This window comes from Anomaloglossus baeobatrachus, chromosome 1, assembly GCF_048569485.1.
Source record: "Anomaloglossus baeobatrachus isolate aAnoBae1 chromosome 1, aAnoBae1.hap1, whole genome shotgun sequence".
Taxonomy (NCBI): domain Eukaryota; kingdom Metazoa; phylum Chordata; class Amphibia; order Anura; family Aromobatidae; genus Anomaloglossus; species Anomaloglossus baeobatrachus.
In genome coordinates this window covers 352,815,688-352,839,516 of record NC_134353.1, presented here as the reverse complement: position 1 = coordinate 352,839,516, position 23,829 = coordinate 352,815,688, and positions in this window count along the sequence as shown.

The following is a 23,829-nucleotide window of genomic DNA, read 5'->3' as shown; positions in this document are numbered from 1 at the left end:
AGCGGGGGAACGAGAAGTGAGCCGCCCCTCTACTGACACTGGGCTCCCCTGACTCACAGGCCGGCCACTACACAGCGGCACTACACATAGGGGCCCGGCAGCCGCTCTGCGTCTATGTGTAGTGCTGCTGTGTAGTGGCCGGCCTGTGAGTCAGGGGAGCCCAGTGTCAGTAGAGGGGCCCCTGACCTGGAGAGGCCACCAGCCGTGTCTGAGCTGCAGGAGTGCTCCTGACCTGCACAGCAGACGGAATCTCCATCCTGCAGGACCTGCGATGATGTCACGCCCATGTGACTGTGTGGGAGGAGACACAGGATGCCGGGCAGAAAGCAAGAGAACTGAATCCTGAAGGAGATTTGGACACATGACTGGTAATAAGAAAAGAGGGGACATGAGGGTGAGGGGGGCTGCAGGGTTAGTGGCATGTGAGGGCTGCAGACTGTGACAGAAGCATGTGAAGGGGTGCAGAGTGTTTGAGAGGGGTAAGTTGGGGTACAGGCAGGGTGAGATATGTGAGCAGGGTGTGTGAGATATGGGGGTGTATTGTGTGTGATATGGGGGGTGCAGGCTGTATGGGAAGCAGGGTATGTGACATATGGGGGTGTAGTGTGTGAGATCTGGGGGGTGCAGGCTGTATGGGAAGCAGGGTGTGTGTGATATGGGGGTGTAGTGTGTGAGATCTGGGGGGTGCAGGCTGTATGGGAAGCAGTGTGTGTGTGTGTGTGTGGGATATGGGGGGTGCAGGCCGTATAGGGAGCAGTGTGTGTGTGTGTGTGTGTGATATGGGGGGTGCAGGCTGTATGGGAAGCAGGGTGTGAGAGATATGGGGGTGTAGGCTGTATGGGAAGCAGGGTGTGTGAGATATGGGGGTGTAGTGTGTGTGATATGGGCGTGCAGGCTGTATGGGGAGCAGGGTATGCGACATATGGGGGTGTAGTGTGTGGGATATGGGGGGTGCAGGCTGTATGGGGAGCAGTGTGTGTGTGTGATATGGGGGGTGCAGGCTGTATGGGGAGCAGTGTGTGTGTGTGATATGGGGGGTGCAGGCTGTATGGGAAGAAGGGTGTCTGGGCCACTGACAGATACAATTGCTCCAGCGGTCACTTAGTACACAAAGGAGTGTTCCTCTCTGCTGCACTAAGCCACCGCTGGACCTAAACAATAATTCGCTGTAAAATAATAAAATAGATAATTGACATAACTGACAATGCGTTGTGTGACATGTCCAATATTCCAGCTTCTTTCTTCTGCGAATGCCTCAAAGCTGGCATTCTCTCAACATCAGGTGGGAAGAATGCCAGCTTCCAGTCATGCGCAGGAAAAAGAAGAAGCCAGACTGCTGGACTGATGTCATGCATCGCAAGTTCACAATGTAAGTTATTTATTTGATTTTTTTACTGCTAATTACCATTGTTTCAGTCCAGTTGTGGCTTTATACAGCAGGGAGGAGCATTCCTTGCTGTACTAAGTGAACATTGGAGCGATTGATCTGTCAATGGCCCTTTAAACATATTGTACGGCTCTCGCGGAATTATATTTCAAAATATGTGGCGTTTACGGCTCTCTTAGCCAAAAAGGTTCCTGACCCCTGCTTTAGATCATGTGTTCTGTGACGTATGCATTGGGCACCTTTTTTTTTTTTATTTATTTATTGACTTGCCAAGCATGTGTAATGTGTAGGGATGCGTTTTTACTATGTCATCTGCCATTCAGCTCTGCTACATGGCCGCTGACAGCAGACATAGACAGCCGTGTAGCAGAGCTGAATGGCAGATGACAGCAGACACAGAAAGAGCCGCACTGTCAGAATGAACTCGGGTGAACTTCACCCGACTTCATGGTCATGCTGCGGCTCTGTCTGTGTCGCGTCCTGATTAGCGGTCACCCCTGAAGGACTCACCAGTGACCGCTAATCTCCTAAGTGACTGAAGTTAGCAGCCTTCTCTCATACTCACCAATCCCCGATCCCCGGCTCTGCACGGCATTCACACTGCTCCGGCGGCTTTTACTGTTTTGAAAAAGCCGGCCGCCCATTAAACAATCTCGTATTCCGTGCTTTCCCAGCCCACCGGCGCCTATGATTGGTTACAGTGAGACACGCCCCCACGCTGAGTGACAGGTGTTACACTGCACCCAATCACAGCAGCCGTTGGGCGTGTCTATACTGTGTAGTGAATTAAATAATTAAAAAAAACGGCGTGCGGTCCCCCCCAATTTTAAAACCAGCCAGATAAAGCCATACGGCTGAAGGCTGGTATTCTCAGGATGGGGAGCTCCACGTTATGGGGAGCCCCCCAGCCTAACAATATCAGCCAACAGCCGCCCAGAATTGCCGCATACATTAGATGCGACAGTTCTGGAACTGTACCCGGCTCTTCCCGATTTGCCCTGGTGCGTTGGCAAATCGGGGTAAAAGGAGTTAATGGCAGCCCATAGCTGCCAATAAGTCCTAGATTAATCATGTCAGGCGTCTATGAGACACCTCCCATGATTAATCTGTAAATTACAGTAAATAAACACACACACCCGAAAAAAATCCTTTATTAGAAATAAAAAACACAAACATATACCCTGGTTCACCACTTTAATCAGCCCCAAAAAGCCCTCCATGTCCGGCGTAATCCAGGATGCTCCAGCGTCGCTTCCAGCGCTGCTGCATAGAGGTGACCGGAGCTGCAGAATACACCGCCGCTCCGGTCACCTCCACACAGCAACTGAAGAGTGCCGCGCGATTAGCTGAGCTGTCACTGAGGTTACCCACTGTCACTGGATGCAGCGGTGGCTTCGGGTAACCTCAGTGACAGCTCAGCTGATCGCGCTACTCACCGCCGCTCCTCTCACCTCCTCGCAGCAACTGAGGTGAGTAGCGCGATCAGCTGAGCTGTCACTGAGGGTACCCGCGGCCACCGCTGGATCCAGTGACAGCGGGTAACCTCACTGACAGCTCAGCTGATCGCACGGCTGTCTTCATTAGCTGCGTGGAGGTGACCGGAGCGGCTGTGTCTGCTGCAGCTCCGGTCACCTCCATGCAGCAGCGCTGGAAGCGACGCTGGAGCATCCTGGATTACGCCGGACATGGAGGGCTTTTTGGGGCTGATTAAAGTGGTTAACCAGGGTATATGTTTGTGTTTTTTATTTCTAATAAAGGATTTTTTCGGGCGTGTGTGTGTTTATTTACTGTAATTTACAGATTAATCATAGAAGGTGTCTCATAGATGCCTGACATGATTAATCTAGAACTTATTGGTAGCTATGGGCTGCCAATAACTCCTTATTACCCCGATTTGCCAACGCACGAGGGCAAATCGGGAAGAGCCGGGTACAGTCCCAGAACTGTCGCATCTAATGTATGCGGCAATTCTGGGCGGCTGTTGGCTGATTTTGTTAGGCTGGGGGGCTCCCCATAACGTGGAGCTCCCCATCCTGAGAATACCAGCCTTCAGCCGTATGGCTTTATCTGGCTGGTTTTAAAATTGGGGGGGACCGCACGCCGTTTTTTTTAATTATTTAATTCACTACACAGTATAGACACGCCCACCGGCTGCTGTGATTGGGTGCAGTGTAACACCTGTCACTCAGCGTGGGGGCGTGTCTCACTGTAACCAATCATAGGCGCCGGTGGGCGGGGAAAGCAGGGAATACGAGATTGTTTAATGGGCGGCCGGCTTTTTCAAAACAGTAAAAGCCGCCGGAGCAGTGTGAACGCCGTGCAGCGCCGGGGATCGGGGATCGGTGAGTATATGAGAGAGGGGGATAGACTGACATGGACAGAGAGTGAGGGACAGAGATAGTGACCGACTGACAGAGATTAGTGAATGACAGACATTGTGAGGCGCTTCAGAACGCAGCTTTTCAGCTGCGCTCTGAAGCGGACCTTTTTTAAGCTGCGGTGCAGAGCGCACACCTGCGCACCTAGCCTCAGACACCAAAATCGTATGAGGGATGTCACACGTTACATTTGACTAGGTTCGTGCAACAAAAAGCTCAATTCTAGACAAAGATACGATGTGTTTGCGATCAACGGTTTTGCGTTCAATCCTGATCGCACGTAGCTATCACACGCAGATACCTCACAAACGATGCCGGATGTGCGTCACTTACAACTTGACCCCAACGACGGATTGTGAGATATATTGAAGCGTGTAAAGTGGGCTTAAGTTGCCATCTTCATCAGAGTTGGTGCCTTTGTTTTTGCAACATGTTGTCCGTTTGCATGGTATTCCCGAAAACATTGTTTCTGACAGAGGGGTGCAGTTTGTATCCAGGTTTTGGAGGATTTTTTGCTCCCAATTTGGGTGTTCAGCTGTCTTTCTCCTCGGCGTTTCATCCCCAGACAAACGGTCAGACTGAAAGGGCTAACCAGACCCTGGAGACCTATTTACGGTGTTTTGTTTCTGCGGATCAGGATGACTGGGTTTCGTTTTTGCCTCTGGCTGAATTTGCCCTTAACAATAGAGCTATCTCTACCACGTTGGTGTCCCCCTTTTTCTGCAATTTTGGGTATCACCCTAGGTTCCTCTCAGGGCAGCTTGAGGCGTCTGACTGTCCGGGGGTGGATTCGGTGGTCGACAGAATGCAGCAGATTTGGGGGCAGGTAGTGGATAAATTGTTTCAGTCCCAAGAAACTGCCCAAAAGTTTGCCAACCGGCGTCGGACTGTTGGTCCCCGGTTTAAAGTAGGGGACATGGTGTGGTTGTCCTCTAAAAATATTCCTATGAGAGTTCCGTCTCCTAAATTTAAGCCCAGATTTATTGGACCTTATAAGATTTCGGAGATTATTAATCCTGTATCTTTCCGTTTGACTCTTCCTGCGTCATTTAAGATTCACAATGTCTTCCATAAGTCCTTGTTGAAAAAACATGTGGAGCCGGCAGTTCCTGCAGCAGCGCCTCCTGACCCTGTTTTGGTACAAGGGGAACTGGAGTATGAGGTCGAAAAAATTCTGGATTCCCTTCTCAGTAGGCATCAGCTTCAGTACCTTGTGAAATGGAAGGGATATGGGCAGGAGGATAACTCTTGGGTTGTGGCTTCTGACATTCATGCGGACAGGTTGGTTCGCGCCTTCCATCATGCTCATCCCGAGCGACCCGGTGGCGTGGGTGAGGGTTCGGTGACCCCTCCTCAAGGGGGGGGTACTGTTGTGAATGTTAGTTATGTCTTGGCTGCTGGGAGGCTCTCTCTGGTGGCCAGGAAGGGTTTGGACAGAGACCAGGTGGGTTGTGCAGTGGGTGTTTCCTTTCCTAATTCTCTGCTTATTTAAGTCCTGGTCTGATTGCAGGCTGTTGCCGGATGTCAGTTGTACTTTGTATTTTCAGCCTGCTTAATCCTGCTCTACACCACATCTTCTCCAGATAAGTGCTTGCTCTTTATTTATTGTCTGGTTCTTTTGTTTATCTGGGTTGTCATTTGTTGTGGTTGGTTTCAGTTTATTTCCTTCCAGGGATTTTCCCCCTCAGGGGATTGTTGAGGAACTCCCTGCAGTTCTGTGTGGAGTTTAGCTCCTTTGGGTCCATGTGTTTATGGCTTGTTGAATTTGTTATTCTTGTTTTCTGTTCATTGGTATGACAAGGGCACCTGGTATAGGACGGAGTTCAGATCGAGCGATCTGAGGGCATTTTGTACTATCAGGAAGTTGGTATTTTGCAGGGTTTTTCTCTGGTCACCATCAGTTCCTTTCCTGTACTTTCCTATTTTAGTCAGCGGGGGCCTCACCTTTTGCTAATCCTGTCATCTACCTGTGTATTGTGTTTTTCCTATATCACCGCAGTCTTTGAATGTGGGGGGCTTGCTATTCTTGTCTATTCTCTGAGGCAGAGAGTTATTCATCTTTCCTACCTTTAGGATAGCTAGTTCTCCGGCTGGGTTCGCGGTGCACAGGATGTTAGTTCACCCCTCGGCTACTTCTAGTTGTGTTGGTTAGTAAGGGGATGGCGGCCAGATTAGTTGCCAATGCTCTTGTCACCTTTTTTGCCAATGATTTGTGGTGTGGTCTTCCATGGTTCCGGATCATAACAGCTAGCTCTATATTGTCAGCTGGCCCTAAGCCCGAAATTCATGGTGTCATGCCAATATTAGGCATAGCCACCATGAATTTCTAGTAAAGATAAAAAAAAACACAACACACAGAAAAATATTTTTTATTATACATAAAACATAACACAATTAGTGACTCCATCTTTATTGAAATAAAGAACCCCCTCCACAGTAATCCTGGGTCAAGGGTCCCACGCCGCCCAATCTGGATCCAATATCATCTGATCGGTTTGCTGGAAGGCAAAGCGATCCGATGATGTCAGGTTCAAGGACGTGAATCACATCACACAGCAGCTGATTGTATAAAAGTCGATTATACAATCAGCTGATGCATCAGTAGAAAAAAAAAATACTGAGTCACGTCCGTGCTGATTACCGGCAGCTCCTGGAGCGATCGGATGAGAGTCTGATCCTGTCCCATTGCTGCAGGAGCTGCCGGTAATCAGCTGATGAAGTTTCCTGACGGCAGGATCAGCTGATAAGTTAAGCTGGCTGGGCGCTAAAAAGCCGGCGACACCGCGAGAATTACGATCAGCTGATGCGTCAGGTGACCGCATCAGGTGATCCACCACCAGGTCCTGCAGGCATCAGACGTGCCCGGGGAGACTGCACACAGCCGGATCGGTGGTACCGGGAGAGGAGCTGGGAGCGGACATGGCACCGGGACCCTGCAGACAAGTGAGTATGACATTTTTTCTACTATTCACTTTTGTTTTCGCCGCTGCCTCCACCTCCCGCCCAGACATGACGCCGCATGGGAGCTGACATGGAACCGGGCGGGTTGTGGAAGCAGTGGTGGCGGTACCGGGAGGATTCACGCTTCTGTGTTTACCAACAGAAGGAATCCTCTTAATGTACACGTCACTTTAGTACCCACCCCTTGCGTTTATAGCTGCTTTTTTAGTCATAGAAACGCAGCTATATTTGCAATGTGCGTTTTTCATTGCGTTTTTGAACATCTCATTGAACTCAATGAGTGAAAAACGCAGTGAAAAATGCAGAAATAATTGACATGCTGCATTTTTGTGGTCACCACAAAAACGCAGCTACAAAAAAACGCTGTGTGCGGACAGCAAAAATGAAAACTCATAGACATTGCTGGGGAAGCAATGTCACAGCGTTTTCTACGCAAAAACACGGTAAAAAACGCCACTAAAAACGCAGCAAAAAAATCTAGTGCGCACAGGGCCTAAGAGGAAATAGGGGAGGCACAAAAGGTGAATGGGGGGGGAAAGCTTGTTATATATGATCCAGCCATTTATTTAATAGGGTATTCAAAACCAGATGCATGAACCCGTCATCGGCCAGAATTTATACAGGTACAGGGGACAAGAATTGGAAGTAAATTTTTTGTTATGAAGGGTAGAAAGGGACTAAATTAGATCAGGGCAGTGAGGTGATAGGCTAGTCTAAAGAAATGCGTTTTTAGGGCCCGCTTAAAGGTGTGGATGTTGGGAATTAATCGGATTTCTCTTGGTAGTGTGTTCCAGAGCATAGGCGCAGCTCAAGATAAATCTTGAAGACGGGAGTGGGAGGTTCGAATTGTTGAGGATGTCAGTCTTAGGTCATTAACAGAGCAGAGGGCACGGGTGGGGTGATAGACAGAGATGAGGGAGGAGATGTAGGGGGGTGTGGAACCGTGGAGAGCTTTGTGAGTGAGAGTGATAAGTTTATGTTGGATTCTGTAGCGGATAGGCAACCAGTGCAATGACTGGCAAAGAGCAGAGGCATCAGTGAAGCGGTTGCAGAGGAAAATGATCTTGGCTGCGGCATTCAGAATGGATTGGAGAGGGGAGAGTTTAGTAACAGGGAGACTAATTAGTAAAGAGTTACAATAATCCATGCGAGAATGAATGAGAGCGACAGTAAGAGTTATTGCAGAGTCAAGGGTAAGAAAAGGTCGAATTGTAGAGATGTTTTTGAGGTGGAATTGACAAGAATGAGCAAGTGAACGAATGTGGGGAGTGAAGGAGAGATCGGAGTCAAATATAACCCCAAGACAACGGGCATGCTGCTGGGGTGTAATGGTTGAGCCACACACAGAAATGGTAATATTGGGTTTCGGAAGATTAGGAGAGGGAGGAAACAGGAGAAGTTCAGTTTTTGACAGGTTCAGTTTTAGATAGAGGGAGGACATGATGTTGAACACAGCGGACAGACAATCGGTAGTATTTTGTAATAGTGCAGGGGTGATGTCAGGAGAACATGTGTACAGTTGGCTGTCATCAGCATAGAGATGGTACTGGAAACCAAATCTGCTGATCATTTGTCCAATAGGGGCTGTGTATAAAGAGAAAAGGAGGGGGCCTAGGACTGAACCCTGAGGAACCCCGGCCGTAAGGGGAAGAGGAGAGGAAGAGGAGCAGGCAAAGGATACAGTGAATGAGCGGTCAGAGAGGTAAGAGGAGAACCAAGAAAGAACGGTGTCCTTGAGCCCAATAGAGCGGAGCATAGTGAGGAGGAGCTGGTGATCCACAGTATCGAATGCAGCAGAGAGATCCAGGACGATCAGCAGGGAGTAGTGACCATTAGATTTAGCTGTTAGTAGATCATTAGAGACTTTAGTAAGAGCAGTTTCAGTAGAATGTAAAGACTCGAGCGAAAACCGGATTGTAGAGGCTCAAGGAGAGAATTATCTGACAGCTAATTAGACGGGAGTGGACCAGGCGTTCCAGGAGTTTTGAGATGAATTGGAGATTAGAGAGAGGTCTGTAGTTAGCGGCACAATTTTGGTCCAGGAATTGTTTTTTAAGTAATGGGTGTATGCTGGCATGTTTGAAGGAGGAGGGAAAGACACCAGAGGAGAGAGAGAAATTGAAAATTTTAGTTAGCTGAGTGGTGACAGCTGGGGTGACAGATTTAAGGAGATGTGAGGGAATAGGGTCACTGGTGCAGGTAGTAGGGCGAGAAGATGCGAGGAGCCTGGTGACTTCTTCTTCTGTGACTGGATCAAGGAGTGAAAGTGAGCTAGATGAAGTGTAGGAGGGCAGTGGTGGTGTGGTGAATGAGGCTGGGAAGAAATTTCCTGGCGTATATGTTAGTGTGAGCATACCATAAAAATAAACAGTAAGCCGCTATTAACCAACAGCCTTTTTAACAACACAACACACTGACAGACTTTTCATTGTTTTTGATATTAGAAAACAGCACAACAATTATCCCACTTTGCTATTCATGATCAGGGAGACAAGTCTGTGCAGAACACAAATTCATACTGTTGATGTCGTGGTTAGAAGCAATTTCATCCTGCTGTGACTGAGAGGAATGATGTGTCATATATTCTTTTTGTATAACTGTAGTTTTTATTGAATTATATAAAGTTCAACAGATTATATCAGTTAACATAAGCCCAATGCAATTGTATACTATACAAAAGAATATCAATGCAAGAAGAAAACATTGAAGCCTATCCATAAAACTTTAGACCGTCTAGCAGCTCATGAACTAACTGCATATCATTGCAAGAATTATCGACTTATAATGACTACAGGGCCCTCATACATCTTTCTCTTAAGCAGTTAACCTTCCCCACTTTTGCATTTGTTGGAGACAAAGGAGTCTAATGCGGGCGTCACACGAGACGATCTATCGTGCGATATGTCGTTGGGGTCACGGTTTTCGTGATGCACATCCAGCACCATTTACAACGTTGTCCCATGTGACACCTACCAGTGATGCAGAACGTTCGCAAATCGTGAATCGATGACACATCGTTTATTTTTAAAAAATTGTTTATTTTTCTTTGCGCTGGTTGTTCATCATACCTGGGGCAGCACACATCGCTCTGTGTGACACCCCGGGAATGATGAACACAGCTTACCTGCATCCCGCGGCTCCCACCGGCTATGCGGAAGGAAGGAGGTGGGCGGGATGTTTACGTCCCGCTCATCTCCGCCCCTCCGCTTCTAATGGCCGGCTGATGTGTGACGTCACTGTGACGCCGAACGTCCCTCCCGCCCACAGCGACGTCGCTCAACAGGTAAGTACGTGTGACGGCGGTTTAACGACTTTGTGTGCCATGGGCAACTAATTGCCCGTGATGCACAAATGACGTGGGGCAGGTACAATCGCTTGTGCAATCGCACGATAGATCGTATTGTGTGATGCCTGCATAATTGTTCCCTCTGTATGGTAGTATTACTGCCCAGACAACTGGTACCAGTGGTGATGGTGCTGCTAGAGACTCGCACATTATTAGTCATGGTATGTTTTGATTTTTTTTATTTTACGTACCCCATCCTTTGCCACTGTCACTTTTTTGTTTACCATTCATTTTGTTCAACACTTTAGTTACCGTATTTTCGGACTATAAGACGCACCGGACCATAAAACGCACCCTGGTTTTAGAGGGGGGAAACGTGAAAAAAAAATTCTAAGCAAAAAATGTGGTCATGACACACTTGGGGTGAGGATCTGCTGCTGATACTGTTATGGGGGTAATGCCCCCAAATTCTCTATTAAGGTACCCCATCCTGGTAATGATCCTCCTGCCTTGTATATGATCCCCATCCTTGCATATATTCCCATCCTGCTATATACCACCATCATGGTATAGCCCCCATCCTGGTACATAGTGCCATCCTGGTATATACCCTTATCCTGCTATATACTCCCATCCTGCTATTTACCCCATCCATCCTGCTATATACCCCAATCCATCCTGCTATATACCCCCATCCATCCTGATATATACCCCCATCCATCCTGCTATATACCCCCATCTATCCTGCTATATACCCCCATCCATCCTTATATATAACCCCATCCTGCTATATGGCCTGTATCCTGTGGCACACAAAAAAATAAACATTTATACTCACCTTTCCTCGCTCCATGCAGCATCGCTCCTCCTCCTGTCAGTGCCGGCAGCAGCGACGCTGGAGTGTGGAGCCATCACTGTTGTCTGCAGCATCGCCTGTCCTCCTGTCTGCCTGTCAGCTGACCTGTGTGGAGACTAGAGTTGAGCGATGTTCGAGGTTCGCCAATTTCATGTTCGAGTGATTTTTGGGGGTGCTCGATCGAACTCGAACGCAAGCTTTTTGCTAAAAGCTCGACAGTTGGAGTTACGTTCTCGAACGGTTCGATCACCAAAAAGCCTAGCTAGTTACTAGCTGGCTTTTCACTGTAATAGTGTGAGTCATTGTGATGCACGCTATTATCAAATTTCAGCATATAGTGTGCGGGGGGGACGCGCTTTAGATCTGTGGTGCACTCCAGAGAGAATGCCGATCGACATTTTTTTTTTTTTCCTAAGAGCGCGTGCAGTGGGGCGGGCCAGGATGTCAGCCAATCACAGACACACACACAGCTAAGTGCATTTTTGCCAGACAAGCAAGGGCATGTGTGTCGCCCGGGGACCAGGGGGTACTCAGATCCGGGCCACAGGGTCACTTCTGCGGGTATCACGGTAGCGTGACCCGGTCTGTGATCCCAGGCTCCACAGTAAAAGGGGGTTTGTTAAGGGAGATAGTTTATTGTCCGTGACGCCACCCACAGTTGTGGTGATTGTGTGGACATCACCGCTGCTCTGGACGGGGATCCCGGGAGTGATGATATGGAGCAGCTAGATGTTTTTTCTCCCCTCCGTGGGTAGGGGGTTGATTGTCCCGGGGCCCGGTGATGGGGTAAGCAGGGAGCAGGGCGCAGTGCTGCGGTGCGGTGCCCGAGGGCACGGGCGTACTCACAAGTATTTCACACGGAGTCACTGGTAAACTAGGAATTGCCGCTGTCCGCAGCCTTCAGTACGGGGGGTGTTAGTGTCCCACACACGGTGCAGCAGCTCCTGTTGTTCTTTCCCTGCAGCCAGGTGCCTCTCTCTCCACTCTCTTCCTCTTTCTCCTCAGCCGGGAACGGGGAATACACTCCCCTGCAGTGATCCGGGTCACCCAGGTACCGTGGGGCCACTACCCTGCCCGGCTACCTCTGGCCCCTTCCTCACTCACAGCCTGTCCCAGCCCTCTCGGAGCACACTTTGCTATCAGCCTGGGAGCTACAACTCCAGGCTTCTCTTCTCTCTGCCTCTCCAAACACTCTCCTCAGCCCCTCCCCTCTGCTCTGTCTTGTTCCTACACTGGGGGAGTGTGGTTTGTCCTGCTGCACCATGTGGGATCAGATTACCAAAGAGGATTAACTCTTTCTGTGACAACCTGGCTTTGCCAGGGCGTCACACACCCCCTTGGTAAAACACGGCCCGTCCTCGGGCCGTCCGGACACCAACATTTATTAAAACTGGAAAAAGGAAAAATAAACACATTACAATCATACATCTTCCCACATCGGGAGGTAAGTTTTCTAAAACTTTAAACTGTTCTGCCACCCCACACCTGCGGAGCAGATGGCCTCCTCCTGAACTTGAGGGCATTCAACAGGGGTGACAGTCCATAGAACAGTCAACTTTTTAACTTGTGGGTAGCCGTCCATGCTCCGCTACCACTGCCGCTGCCTCCACTCCCAGTACGGGGCACGGGTTCCGTGCTGTGCCTCCTGCTCAGAAGCCAGGCCCACTTGGATGCCCTCGGTGCCGGCTACAACCGGCCTCGCTAACTGCCGAGGGCTCCATCTCTCACTGGCCTGCTCCTCCTCTCTGCAGGTGCACTCCGGCTGCTCCACAGCTGTGACGGGGTACCTGGGAGCGGCTGGTGCCACATCTGGGGCAGACTTCCGATCGGGTGCCACCTCTGTTGCGGCCGGGCGGACTGCCGGAGCCGACGTCATCACCGTGGCGGCTGGGCGGACTGCCGGAGCCGGGTAAGATGTCATCGGGGTTGCGGCTACTGCTTGTCCAGGAACGGAATTAGGCAAAGTCCTGGCGTCCCTGCCTTTACAGTCCTGGTCACATGAACTGCGGTTCCTTCCTCCTGCTCCCCCTTGGTACTCGGGAGCAGTCCTTCCAGCAACTTTTAAAGTTTTCCTTTCGCTTCCGGTCCTCCGGAGCTTCACTTCCGCCCGCATTCTCAGGGGGCGGAGCCTCTTTTTCGCGCCCATCGCTTGGGGTAGAAGGCGTTGGGCGGGAGATTTTCACACCCAAAATGGCGGCAAAGATGGCGACTTTCAAAATTTTTGCAGCGGATCACCGCTGACAGTCCAGAATAAGGCGCACTTCCTCCAGGTAACTGGATGGGTTCGATCCTGTTCGTGACGCCAAATGTGTCGCCCGGGGACCAGGGGGTACTCAGATCCGGGCCACAGGGTCACTTCTGCGGGTATCACGGTAGCGTGACCCGGTCTGTGATCCCAGGCTCCACAGTAAAAGGGGGTTTGTTAAGGGAGATAGTTTATTGTCCGTGACGCCACCCACGGTTGTGGTGATTGTGTGGACACCACCGCTGCTCTGGACGGGGATCCCGGGAGTGATGATATGGAGCAGCTAGATGTTATTTCTCCCCTCCGTGGGTAGGGGGTTGGTTGTCCCGGGGCCCGGTGATGGGGTAAGCAGGGAGCAGGGTGCAGTGCTGCGGTGCGGTGCCCGAGGGCACAGGCGTACTCACAAGTATTTCACACGGAGTCACTGGTAAACTAGGAATTGCCGCTGTCCGCAGCCTTCAGTACGGGGGGTGTTAGTGTCCCACACACGGTGCAGCAGCTCCTGTTGTTCTTTCCCTGCAGCCAGGTGCCTCTCTCTCCACTCTCTTCCTCTTTCTCCTCAGCCGGGAACGGGGAATACACTCCCGTGCAGTGATCCGGGTCACCCAGGTACCGGGGGGCCACTACCCTGCCCGGCTACCTCTGGCCCCTTCCTCACTCACAGCGTGTTCCAGCCCTCTCGGAGCACGCTTTGCTATCAGCCTGGGAGCTACAACTCCAGGCTTCTCTTCTCTCTGCCTCTCCAAACACTCTCCTCAGCCCCTCCCCTCTGCTCTGTCTTGTTCCTACACTGGGGGAGGGTGGTTTGTCCTGCTGCACCATGTGGGATCAGATTACCAAAGAGGATTAACTCTTTCTGTGACAACCTGGCTTTGCCAGGGCGTCACACATGTGTCATAGGCTGTGAATGTCACATGTCCTTGCCTTATAAAATACGGCCATTTCCCCTGTCGCCGCCATTATCTCCTTTGTGCATGTGGGTTACAGTCACCGCTCACACTGCTGCTGCCAATCCTTCTGTGTGCGCTATAGACATAGTGCAAGCTACACAGCGCTGTAGGGATTAGGGACTGATGGTTATTTCAGCCCTTTTCAGGGCTGATTTCCAGGCGGTCATAGCCATAGATGCTAGGCAGGTCCGTGCAAACGCTGTGTACAGCTTTAGATAACAGCGTCTGTGTACCTCAGCTCAGGGAATTCCTTGCTGCATTTCATCATTAAGAGGGATAGAAAGTGAGGCTTCCTTTCCTGCCCTGTCACAGAACCCGGGCACAGAACCCACCTGCCCACTTTTGCCACGCAATTTTATTTGCCCAAAGAGCTGACATTTTGCTGCCATCCTAAAAGTGTCTGGAATAGTAACTTAGTTTTTCTTTCCTGTCCTGGTACCCACAGAACCCGGGCACTGTATCCACCTGCCTGCCAATTTTGCCATGCAATTTTATTTGCCCAAAGAGCTGACACTTTTGCTGCCATTCTAAAAGTGTCTGGAATGCTAAGTTACTGTTCCTTTTTCTGTCCACTGACCCACAGAACCCGGGCACTGTACCCACCTGCCCACTTTTGCCACGCAATTTTATTTGCCCAAAGAGCTGACACTTTTTCTGCCATCCTAAAAGTGTCTGGAATAGTAACTTAGTTTTCCTTCCCTGTCATGGTACCCACAGAACTTGGGCACTGTACCCACCTGCCCACTTTTGCCACGCAATTTTATTTGCCCAAAGAGCTGACACTTTTGCTGCCATCCTAAAAGTGTCTGGAATAGTAACTTAGTTTTCCTTTCCTGTCCTGGTACCCACAGAACCCGGGCACTGTACCCACCTGCCCACTTTTGCCATGCAATTTTATTTGCCCAAAGACCTGACACTTTTTCTGCCATCCTAAAAGTGTCTGGAATAGTAACTTAGTTTTCCTTTCCTGTCCTGGTACCCACAGAAACCGGGCATTGTACCCACCTGCCTACTTTTGCCATGCAATTTTATTTGCCCAAAGAGCTGACACTTTTGCTGCCATCCTAAAAGTGTCTGGAATACTAAGTTACTGTTCCTTTCCTGTCCACTGACCCACAGAACCCGGGCACTGTACCCACCTGCCCACTTTTGCCATGCAATTTTATTTGCCCAAAGAGCTGACACTTTTGCTGCCATCCTAAAAGTGTTTGGAATACTAAGTTACTGTTCCTTTCCTGTCCACTGACCCACAGAACCCAGGCACTGTACCCACCTGCCCTCTTTTGCCAGGCAATTTTATTTGCCCAAAGAGCTGACACTTTTGCTGCCATCCTAAAAGTGTCTGGAATAGTAACTTAGTTTTCCTTTCCTTTCCTGGTACCCACAGAACCCGGGAACTGTACCCACCTGCCCACTTTTGCCACGCAATTTCATTTGCCCAAAGAGCTGACACTATTTCTGCCATCCTAAAAGTGTCTGGAATACTAATTACTGTTCTTTTCCTGTCCACTGACTCACAGAATCCGAGCACTGTACACACCTGTCCATTTTTGATACGGAATTCTAATTGGAAACAGTGCTGCCACTGTTAGGGGCATTCAAAAATTGTCTGTGATAGTCAGTGTTGGTTCTTCAGCTGTCTATCAAGCTAGACCACCTCTGCATTGTACACACGTGTCCATTTTTGATACTCAATTCTAATTGCAAACTGTGCTGCCACTGTTGGGGGCATACAAAAATGTCTGTGATAGTCAGTGTTGGTTCTTCAGCTGTCAATAAAGCTAGACCACCTCTGCAATCTACACCAACTCTCAATTTTTGCATCCACATTTTAAGTGGCCAATCTTGTTGCTACCAAAATGAGTGGCAAAAGGACAGATGCTGGTGGAAAGGGGAACAGGCTTGTTGGAAAAGGAAAAAAAGTTTGTGTCCGTGGGGAAGGTGGGAAAGCTACATTAACATCTGCTGAAGATAGGCCATCTTCCAGCAAAAGTAAGATGTCTACTACTTTCCGTGGACAATCCGATGTGCTCCCTTTTTTATGGACCCGAACAACTGTAACAAAGGTAGATGATGCACAAAAAAAGAGCATGCTTGAATGGATCTCAAGTGCTCCAACAAGTGCCCTCTCCTCCACCTCAACTTCAACATCGAAAAAACAACAGTCCTCTGAGTTGTCATCCCAATCACACTTGCTTTCTCCCAGCTCTCAAGTCTCCACCCACCCTGCAGAGTATGGTGTAACAGAGATGGCTGAGTCTGCAGAGCTGTTCAGTCACACTATAGCCTGGGTATCAAAGGTCTGCTCCCAAGCTACCGTGAGTACAGACCAGGAAATGGTCTGTAGTGATGCCCAGAAGCTTTGTGACTCAGATTCTTGCCCTGATGACCAAGTTTCTGAGCATAATGTACACCCTCATTCCCAAACTGTAACTCCTGTTGGTGAAGACAATGAGGAACATGCTGATGATGATGAAACGCAGATACCTCATTGGGATGACAATAATATTCAGTCAGGGCAGGATGAGGTTAGGTCTGAGGGCGAGGGGAGTGTAAACACAACGCTTGATGATGAAGTTCTAGATCCCACTTACTGTCAACCCACAGTCATGCACTCGAGGAAGTCACCAGAGGCAGTGGAGGAGGATGCAACTGATGACGAAGTTACCTTGCGCCTTCCTGGACAGAGTCGGAGTACTGGAAGCACGTATACAACTGCATCCTCAGCCACAACTCTGCCTCTGAGCACAAGTCGGCGTGGCTCTTCAGGTCGCATGGCCTCTAAAGGGCGCTTTAGACGCTACAATATATCTTACGATGTGTCGGCGGGGTCACGTCGTAAGTGACGCACATCCGGCATCCTAAGTTACATTGTAGCATGTAACAGCTATGTGCGATTGCGATTGAATGGTAAAATGTTCATCGCATGCACGTCGTTCATTTCCTAAAAATTGAACATCAGGTTGTTCATTGTACCCGGGGTAGCACACATCGCAGTGTGTGACACCCCGGGAACGATGAACAGATCTTACCTACGTCCTGCGGCTCCGGACGGCAATGCGGAAGGAAGGAGGTGGGCGGGATGTTTACATCCCGCTCATCTCCGCCCCTCTGCTTTTATTGGCCGGCTGCCGTGTGATGTCGATGTGACGCCGAACGTCCCTCCCACTTCAGGAAGTGGATGTTCGCCGCGAGGTCGTATGGAAGGGTAAGTACGTGTGACGGGGGGTTATTCGTTTGTGGGACACACTCAACAAATTGAACGTGCCGCACATACGATGGGGGCGGGTACGATCGCATACGATATCGTATGCTTAATTGCAAGGTGTAAAGCAGACTTAAGCCTTGCATAGCCTGGTCCTTTTTTGACCTTGCAAAGGATCTCCCAAATCATGTGATCTATAAAATTTGTTGGCAATCTATAAGTAGAGGCCAAAAACTCACCAGTTTGACAACTTCTTCCATGAATCGTCACATGAATAACAAGCATAAGTCCCAGTGGGAAGCTCACCGTGCTGCAATGCAGCCTAGCGGAGCGGGCCAAACACCGTCTGCCTCTTCAAGTTCCTCCGCGCACTCTTCATCTTGTATGACTGTGGGAACAGCTGTCACACCTGTTTTTCCATGCAGACTTTCCACCACTTTAACCGCAACAGGCAGTTTGCTTGGCAGGTTGTCAGTTGGTTTGGAAGGGGAAACAAGTGCTGGTGTAGAGCTCTCTCAGACATCGAGAGCATGAACTTGGATGAAGGCAACATCATGTCTCCACCTGCACTTTCCTCACAGACCTGCAGTTTTCCAGGAACACCCTACTCACCACCATCTCCACATAGTAGCCAGATCTCTGTCCCTCAGATGTGGACAAATTAAAGGCCATTTCCTCTGAGCAATGACAAAGCTAAGAGGATGACTTTATCCCTCTGTAAGCCCTTGGCTACAGAAATGCTGCCTTTCCGCCTGGTGGACACAGAGGATTTTTGAGACCTTATGTCCGTCGCAGTGCCCCAGTACCAGATGCCCAGTCACCACTACTTCTCCAAGAAAGGTGTGCCTGCGCTACACAAGCATTTCGCACACAACATCACCGCTTCCTTAAGAAACTCTGTGTGTGACCGGGTGCATTTCACCACCAATACTTCGACCAGTAACATGGACAGGAGCGTTACATGTCGCTGACTGGGCACTGGGTAACTATGGTGATAGATGGAGAAGGGTCTGCTGAACAAGTCTTGCCATCCCCAAAACATCAATCCTCTGTATGTCGAAGTTCCTCCGCTGCTTCTGCCTCCTCAACCTCATCTGGGTCCTGCACCTCCGCCCCAAGCCTGCCTGCTCAGGCCACCCGCGTTGTAACTGTGCACAAGGAATCCCGCACACCTCCTTACTATGCTGGCAGCAGAGCTCAACGGCATCAGGCGGTCTTTATCTTGAAATGTCTTGGAAATAAGTCACACAGCGGAGGAGTTATGGTCAGCTCTTGCGAGCGAGTTTCGTAAATGGTTGTCTCCCCTCAACCTGCAGCCAGGGAAGGCTGTGTGCGACAATGCTGCAAACCTGGGTGCGGCCCTTCGGCAAGATGAGACACATGCCTTGTATAGCTCACATGTTGAACCTTGTTGTCCAGCAATTTTTAACCCACTATCCCAGCCAAGATGGGCTTCTGCACAGGGTACGGTCACTCTCTGCTCACTTCCGCCATTCAACCGACTCAGCTGACCAACTTGCATCGCTCCAGAAGTCTTTCGACCTGCCAGTTCATCACCTAAAATGTGATTTGCCGACACGCTGGAATTCGACTCTCCACTTGTTGCAGCGACTGTGGCAGCACCGCCGAGCCCTGGTGCAATACATTATGACGTGTAGCCTGGGCCAACGAGATGCAGATGTGGGGCAGATTACGCTGCTGGAGTGGTCTCAGATCAAGGACCTATGCACCCTTCTGCACAGTTTCGACATGGCGACGAATATGTTTAGCGCTGACAATGCCATTATCACATGACAATTCCAGTCATTTACATGCTGGAGCACATGCTAAACACTATTCGGAGTCAGGGGGTGGGACAAGAGGAAGGGGAGAAAGTACAGGAGGATTCATATGTGCAAGGGATACCAACATCCACAAGGTTCAGACGTTAATCAACACCAAGGCGGCAGGCATGGGACGGTGGGGGTAGCAGCCAAAATGTTGAGGAAGGTGCAGGAGACCATGAAGAAATGGAGGATGAACTCTCGATGGACATGGAAGACTCAGCAGATGAGGAAGACCTTGGTCAAATTTCGGTTGAACGGGGTTGGGGGAGATGTCAGCGGAAGAAATCACGGTTATCACCTCTATGCCACAAACACAGTGAGGACTTGGTCCGCATGGATGCGCAAGACACATGAGCAACTTCTTGCTGCACTACCTCTAACATGACCCTCAGATTGTCAAAATTAGAAGTGATGATGACTACTAGGTTGCCACACTATTAGATCCCTGGTACAAGTCCAAATTTGGTGAAATAATTCCAGCCATAGCAAGGGACGCACATATGCAGGAGTATCAGCAGAAGCTGTTACTCAATCTTAGCTCGGCTTTTCCACCAAACAACAGTGGTGCATGGAGTGAATCTCCCAGTTGTCACTTGCCAAGCATGGGACTGTCTCGTCATTATCAGTCAAACCGTACCAGCAACACCGTATCTAGTGCTGGTACCAGCAATTTTATGGAATCGTTTCATAATTTTTTTAGACCATCCAATGCAAGGCCATAAGAGACAAGAAGTCTGACACATAGTCAATGGCTGTAGAGGATGATACAGGAGTATCTCCAAATGAACATCGATGCCATGACTTTGCAAATGGAGCCTTGCTCATTTTGGGCTTCAAATCTTGAAAAATGGCCTGAGCTTGCCACTTACGCCTTGGAGATCTTGTCGTGTCCCGCAGCCAGCTTTGTCTCAGAACGTGTCTTCAGTGCTGCTGGGTGTGTGCTGACAGATAAGCGCACGCGTCTGTCCAGTGATAATGTGGACAGACTAACGTTCATCAAGATGAACAAGTCATGGATCTGCAAGGACTTTACTTACCCCTGTGTCATCCTGGGGAGAGTAAAGGCTGGCATATTTTTGAATGTGCTTGATGCAAATCAACCTTTTCAGTTTGCAACTGGGGCACAAGTGCTGCCACTGAAGTGGTGTCTGTGGGGCCCAATTTTTTGAAAAAAGGGAGACTCTGCTTGGAGTCCCCTTGCGGTGTTTTTAAAAATGAGCCAAGATGAACAAGTCATGGTTCAGCAAAGACTTTTGCTACCTACCCCGGTGTCATCCTGGGGACAGTTAAGGCTGGCGTATTTTTTAATGTATTTTTGATGCAAATCAACCTGTCCAGTTTGCAACTGGGGCACAAGTGCTGCCACTGAAGTGGTGTCTGTGGGGCCCAATTTTTGGAAAAAAGGGAGACTCTGCTTGGAGTAACCCTTGCTCTGTTTTTAAAAATGATCCAAGATGAACAAATTATGGATCAGCAAAGACTTTGCTACCTACACCGGTGTCATCCCGGGGACAGTTAAGGCTGGCGTATTTTTGAATGTGCTTGATGCAAATGTACCTGTGAAGTGTACAACTGGGGCACAAGTGCTGCCACTGAAGTGGTGTCTGTGTGGGCCCAATTTTTGGAAAAAAGGGAGACTCTGCTTGGAGTCCGCTTGCTGTGTTTTACATGATATTAGAAGGGCATGCCATGCCTATATCTGTGCCTCGTCCAGCTGTTTTGTTTTCGCAGGAGTATTTGTCCTTGTCACTTTCCATGTGTTTGTGTTGTCTTGGGAGTTGTTTGTCACCTTTTGGACACCTTTGAAGGTGTTTTCTATGTGTATTTATGTGCTTGTGATTGCTTCCCATTGGTTTCAATGGGGTTCGAGAGGCTCGTCGAACGGCTCGCCGAACCGAACTCGACCGCGGCCTCCGTTCGATGAACCGAACCGAACTCGAGCCTCTAGAGGGTGGCTCATCTCTAGTGGAGACTAGCCCTGTGCACAGCGATGACATAATTGCTGTGCTCACCGCTCTCTACACAGATCAGCTGGCCGGCAGACAGGAGGAGATCGCGTTGCTGCAGGGGAATGGTGAGAGGTCAGTGTACAGTACTTATTCACTGCTCCCCGCGCTGATGATGATGCGCGAGGGGCAGTGAATATAGCCGCACATGATCACTCCAGGCTGTAGTTGCCAGGGGTGATCATGCGAGCCGGCTGCTAATTATGCACGCACTCCCCCCTGCCCATCATCCCGCCCACCTGTCAGCGCTGGCTTCAACGCTGAGAGATGATGGGCGGTAGGATGCATGCATATGAAATGAGCGGGCCCACATGGTCACGACAGCTGCTACAGCCTCCTCATGCTCCACCGCAGCATCCTCATTCCCCGCAGCCACATTCAGACTATAAAATGCACCCCCCACTTTCCCCCAACATTTGGGGGAAAAAAGTGCATCTTATAGTCCGAAAAATACGGTAACTTTGGACAATCTTTTGAACAGTATTAAATATTAGATAGGTAGGTACATGTATAGATAGCAAAATTTGCAAACAAGCAGAAGCATGGATTGGAGCAGAACAACCAAACAGGAGAAGTAGAGGTGACTCTCCAGCCCAGTGGTGGGAGAATGGAGACATAAGCAAATCGAAAACAGTGCAGAAAACAGGTGAAGGAACAGAGAAAATACAGGAATCAGCGAGCAGTGCAAACAGGAAGAAGAAGCAGAGAAGATGCACAGAGCAGAGAAAACAGGAGTCAGAGAGCAGAGTGAACAGGCAAAAGAGGCAGGGATGAAGAATCAGAGAGCAAAGCAAACAGAGGAATCAGAGCAGAGCAAACAGGATCAAGAAGCACAGACCACACTAACCAGAGGAATCAAAGAGTAGAGCAAACAGGAAAAGGAGGCCAAGAAGAAGGAGCAGAGAGAAGAGCAAACAAAGGAATCAGAGAGCAAATCAAACAAGAAGAAGGAGAAAAAAGCAGTACAAACGGGAAGGAGCACAGCAACAAAAAAAAATCAAAGAGGAAGGAATGGAGAGCATAGCAAAAAGTAATGTATCATCCTATACTGTGACATCACTTGATGGCCCTTTAAGAGAGGGTCAATGACCGCGCGCGCGCCCTAATGCGCATGCGCGAGGCCCGGGTGCCAGAAGCCAGAGCAGGGAGCGGTGCACAGGAGGCAGGAGTGCCGGGCTGGCTCAGCATTGCCGACGGGCGCCGGGAGCGGGGGCCGAGTTGCCTGGAGGACGCAGGTGAGGAAGCATGGAGGCTGTGGAGCGGGGGACTGGGAAGCATGGCACGGGAGCGGCGGAGCGTGACATGAGAGCGGGGAAGCATGGCAGGGGAGCCGGGGAGCATGGCAGGGGAGCCGGGGAGCATGGCAGGGGAGCCGGGGAGCGTGACAGTACCCCCTCCCCCACGCCCCCCTCCCCGCAACCGGGACAGGAAGGCACGTATCAGGGGAGTACCCACATTCTCCCGGGGTTCCCAGGACCTATCCTCAGGACCATACCCAGCCCAGTCCACCAGGAAGAACTGTCGGCCCCGCACAGTCTTCATGGCCATGATATCCCTTACCGCATAGATGTCATCGTCAGCAATAGGAGGAGGAGCAGAACTGGCAGCAGCGGAGAAGGGACCGAGGACAACCGGCTTGAGCAGGGAGACGTGAAAGGAGTTGGGTATCCTCATCGTGGCTGGGAGCTGCAGCTTGTAGGAGACCTGATTGATCTTGCCGATGACTTTAAACGGCCCGATGTAGCGAGGGCCCAGCTTGTATGATGGTAGCTTCAATCGGACATATTTGGAAGCAAGCCAGACCAGATCTCCTGGAGAGAAACACGGAGGATCCAGACGCCTTTTGTCCGTGTGTCTCTTCATCCGCAGGGAAGCACGTCCAAGGGACATCTTGACAGAGTCCCAAATTGTTGAAAAGTCACGGACTATGGTATCAGCAGCAGGGACATCCGAGGAAGAAGATACAGGTAATGGGACGGAAGGCTGAAGTCCGTAAACGACATGGAAGGGAGAGCTGGAGAAGGACTCACTGATGTGATGGTTATGGGAGAATTCTGCCCAAGGAAGGAGCGTGGACCAGTCGTCGTGGTGGGTGTTAACTTAGTGACGCAAGAAGGAGGTCAGGATCTGATTGACTCGTTCCACTTGGCCATTCGACTGAGGATGGTAGGCTGAAGAAAAGTCCAGAGCCACTCCCAGATGTTTCCAGAGAGCCCTCCAGAAGCGGGAGGTAAACTGAGTTCCTCTGTCGGACACAACGTGTGAGGGAAAGCCATGCAACCGGAAGATGTGCTGTATGTAGGCGTCAGCGAGTTCCTGGGCAGAGGGCAGTCCAGCCATAGGGACGAAATGAGCCATTTTGGAGAACTGATCCACCACGACCGATATGACTGTGTGTCCGGCGGACAAGGGCAAGTCTGTAATAAAGTCCATTGCAATGTGTTGCCACGGAACGGAGGGAATTGGCAGCGGCAGAAGGCGACCATATGGCAGGTGTTTGGGCGTCTTGTTCCGGGCACAAGAGGAGCAGGCTGAGACAAAAGACGCGACGTCCGTGCAAAGGGATGGCCACCAGTAGTGACGTACAATTGTACTCAATGTTCTCTTCTGACCAGCATGGCCGGCTATTTTCGAGGCATGGCCCCAATGCAGCACTTTTTGTCTGTCAGTTTCAGAGACATAGGTCTTCCCGGGCGGTATCTGGGCCAGAGTGACAGGAGCCACCGGAA